Raw genomic sequence first — 4,441 nt, forward strand, 5'->3', positions numbered from 1 at the left:
GTGTAAATGCTTTCTTAGGTCTTTAACAATATGATCTTTGTGTATGTACTGTCTATATCTAGCTTATAAAAATGTATCCACACCAAGAAATAAATATGTTTTTTAATTATTCAAAGGTTGCAAGTTGAAAATATTAGTAGATACATGTAAAGCTTATAAAAATCATAGGCTTGGAGGACAATGACATGAAAAGATAATATCTCATCCTCTCATGAACTAGTCCTGAGTCTTAATGTATTAGAGTGTTCTAATTCTTGCAATATCCTCATCTACATCAGCTTTCTAACTAGTGCTCTCCCTTTCTACCATACCCTTTCCCAATCCATTCTCCACAAGGCAGCTGGCATGTTCATTTCATTTATTTTTTTCTGTATATATATTTTTTTTTTAATGGAGGTACCAGGGATTGAACCTAGGACCTCATGCATGTTAAGCATGCGCTCTACCACTGAGCTATTAGCCTACCCCCAGAATGTTTGTTTTAAATTCAAGAGGCCTAAGGAGGATATAGCTCAGTGGTAGAGCGTGTGCTTAGCTTGCATGAGGGTCTGGGTTGACTGAATGTCCATTATCTCCATTAAAATAAACAGATAAATAAAAACCTAATTACCTCCCCATCAAAAGAAAATTTTTTAAAAAAGAAACTTAAAATAAAATATGCAGATCCTTTCTCCTTTATTTAAGCCCTTCAGGGGCCTTCTCATCATCCCTGCCATAAAGGACAGACTCCGCACCATGACTTACCCTGCAGCCCAGGATCCCGTCTCCTCCTGCATTCCTCCCTACTCCTGTCTCTCCTCAGCCCTCTGGCTTTGGCACAGGGAATGCCTCTAGTGGCCAACGTCTTCTCCCCCCTTCAGGATTCAGTCTAACTCTCACCTCCTAGAAAGGCCTTCCCTGACAGTCCCATGGGAAGCATCCTATTTTGTGCCATTCAATTACACAGTTGCTTTTTGATTACACAGTTGCTTTCCCTTCGCAGGATTATCTGAAATTTTATTTTTTGCTTACTTGTTACTTGCAACTTAAGCTCTAAGTTGCAAATGTCTTGTTCATCGTTCATCCTTGTACTCCCCACACCCAGCACAGTGACTGACAGTTATTATCATCATCATCAGAGTAATGAATGAGATGAGATGAAAATTTCCATAACCAGCACCATTTCACAAACGTTTCCCTCCCTCTTTCCCTTCCTCCCCCTGCCGCCCCGCCTACCCATGCTTTCTCTCTTGATTTCTCTCTGGCTTAAAATGCATAAAGTTTCAGCCTCACACTCGACTGCTCACAGAGGGCAGGAGACAATTGCACCCTGCTCGTAGCTCCGGACCCTCAGACCGGAGGATGTTCACTGCGGGCTCGCATCGCCCTAGTTTCCCTTTCGGTATCGAGCTCACGTGTTCTATTCGGTGAAGAGTTTTTAACACACTTGGTCCAGTGGTGTTTTTCCGTTAGAGAGTATTATTCATGAGTGACAGAAAGTGCTGAGTGAATGAAGGAAAGTGCCGCGGTTGGCAGCACTATTAATAGTCATTTGGGAAACAGAGACCTGCCCGATCCAGACTCGAGTCCAACGTGAGAGCCTGAGGTCTGTGCCCCTAGGGATCCACTGATCTTTCTGGTAGCATCGCGCTGGAACAATATGTATTGACTTATTTTCCCTTTTCATTTTACCAAACTACAGGTTAATATGACCCTAATTAATATAACATCAAACAAACAAACAATATTTTATTTGTTAAATTGTTTGTGTTACATTTATTTTGGTACGTTTTCATTCAGTTAATATTTTCAGGAAATTTATTATTTGCTTTTACATCGAGATAAAGAAGGAATTTATTTCATTTTCATTCATACTTTTCCCATACACATTTCCTGGGATAATAATTTTTTGCATCATAATGAAATATTAGAATAAAAATCAAGACCTGAAAAGAATGCCTATTATGTTAGCTTTGAAATTTGGAAACCAAAAGAATAAATATTAAGAAAAGACTTTTTTATATTTTAATGAAACTGTATCTCCCAAAGGGTTAAAAAAATAAACCCTAGGCTTATTTAGCAGACTTTCCTTATCTATAACATGATTTATTAATTACTTATCCATAATCAGAATTGAGTACACATACACAATTGCACATCCACAATTCTGAAGTTTAAAGTGGCCTGAAAACCAAAAGAGTTTTTATTTGTGTTTGCAGCAAACTCATTTGGCAACAAAATCTTACCTGAACTGATGCAAGGCTGTTAATCATCTTAATTTATATCACTGAGTGTGGACAGTCATCCATCTTACTTCAGAAATATTAATGTGCTTCATTTGGGGGTATTGCCTCAGCCCCTAATTGGAAGTTTTATAAAAACTAGTTTATGCACTTTCTTATCTTTGAAAGAATGTGAAAAGTTTGAATTTAGGAACACATGAAATCTCCAGGTTTGCAAATGGAGGACTGAGGACCTGTATCATAGAATCATAAATAAATGTTCAACTCGGAAGGTACCTATGAGATAATACATTCCAACCTCCTCGTTTTATGAATGAGGACTCTGAGTTCAGAGAAGGGCAGTGACCTCCCAAAGGTCTTACTACTCGATTAGTAGCACAGATAGAAATAGACTCCGCTCCCAAGGTGCTCAAGTCCTGGGCTCCTTCTACTCATAGCCCTTCAATGAGCTCTTCCGGGTGGCAAGGATGTCTAAACAAATGAAATATACAAGAGGGCATCCTCTACTGAAGACTCACTGCTGCTGTGTGCAGGGAGATGCAGGACTGTGCACACCCCTACTTTTGAAAGAAGCAATATCCCTCTTTTCTTTCCAAACTGAGCCTATAAAACTAGTCTGCTAATCAGCACAAGGACAGTCACCATCACAACCTCCCCGACTTCTTGGACACCATTCCAGATGCTAAAAAGGCAACGTCCTTGGCCTTACACTCCAATTTAACTTCATCGTTGATCGACTTCTATTAAAAACATTTCAGAATGCATATTAGTCTTCAGTCAATCCCCAAGAATTTATTGGGCTTCTCCTCTGTGCACAGGACAGTGAAGCGACTAAATCACTGATTTTCAACCAGGGGTGATTTGCCCTCCAGGGAGTATTTGGCAATGACTGATTGCATATTTACTTGTCACAACTTGGAGAATGCTACTGGCATTTAGTGGTTTTGTGGGTAGAGGCCAGGGATGCACAGGATGCATGTACAATGCACGGGACAGCCTCTGACCCAAAGGTCAATACTGCTAAGAGTAAAAAAACTCTGGGACTAAATATATACTATCATCCTCTGCTTCAGAGACTGCATACTCTAATTGCAAAACAGCAACCTAGCCAACACTCATGAAGTTACGGAGAATAATTAAATACTAAATTCAGTGGTCTACAGGTTTAGAGTCAGCAGACTAAATTCAAGCCCCGCTCACCACCTATTTCCCCTGTGACCTCTGGAAAATCATTTGAGCATTTGAAGCTTCAGTTTTCGTACCTCTAAAACAAGGCTGTTGATGACTAACTTACCTATTTTATTGGGTTGCTGTATCAGAAGGGATAGTGTTTTTGAAAATACTTCAAGAACTACAGAGCATTATGTAAATACAAACCCATAGTGCTTCTACTCTAGAACACTGCCCTTTACCCAACACACACAGACATGCTCTGCATTTACCAACCTGCACTGAACTTGTACAAGTGACCACCCTGATCGCAGTGAACAGCTCCAGCTTCCACTGGTGGTGCACGTCAGGAATCCCATAGCCTCCTGATCCTTTTCTTTCTCTCACTCTCCAGTTAGTCACTGAGTTCTGGAGAATCTTTCTTTTTTAAAGAGGGTAAATGCAGGCCTAGAAACCCAAATTAATATTCCACCCAGGCACTCCCTGGTGAACCTAATGCTGCATCACAGACGAGTGTCAGACACTGCTTTCATTACGCTACATTGTCCTCTTCCTCTTCTTGCGTCTTGCTCTCCTGCCCCTTGAGCGTTATTCCCTGATTCTTTGGAAGGAAATATCTTCCTGGAGATTCATTAATAAGTCTGTTGTTTTCTGATACCTTCCTGCCTTTGTTTTTGGATATAAATAGACTCTAGACCAGGTCATTTTCAGAGTAGAAATCAGGATGTAAGCAAATGGGGTTGTCATTTGAAGTCTAGTGGAGGAGTTTAGATCTTAAGAATCTTTGAGGATCTCTGGGACTTCTTTCTGGAGAGCAAGAGCTAGTCAGCCAAACTGGAAACACCTGCCATATGTTTAGATGTGTCACAATTTACTACATTGTGTGGAATATCTAGTATTATGCATACTTGGTACATGAACTTCTATTTATGTAAAAAGATTTACTACAGTTTAATTATTCACTCTCTAAAAAATGTTTTTTCTGTGAAATTATTCTTAATAATGTAATAAAGACTCTCCCATGGCAATTGAAACATATTTTTATCGGT

The 4,441-nt window shown here is 39.7% G+C and overlaps 1 non-coding gene across 1 annotated transcript; it reads right to left on the reverse strand.

Moving 5' to 3' along the window:
* Positions 1 to 391: 391 nt before the first annotated feature.
* TRNAV-AAC (transfer RNA valine (anticodon AAC)) lies at positions 392 to 469 on the reverse strand. Its single transcript has one exon. It is a non-coding gene; the product is annotated as a tRNA-Val (tRNA).
* Positions 470 to 4,441: the final 3,972 nt, after the last annotated feature.

The sequence above is a fragment of the Vicugna pacos genome, chromosome 2 (assembly GCF_048564905.1).
Source record: "Vicugna pacos chromosome 2, VicPac4, whole genome shotgun sequence".
NCBI classification, from domain to species: Eukaryota; Metazoa; Chordata; class Mammalia; order Artiodactyla; family Camelidae; genus Vicugna; species Vicugna pacos.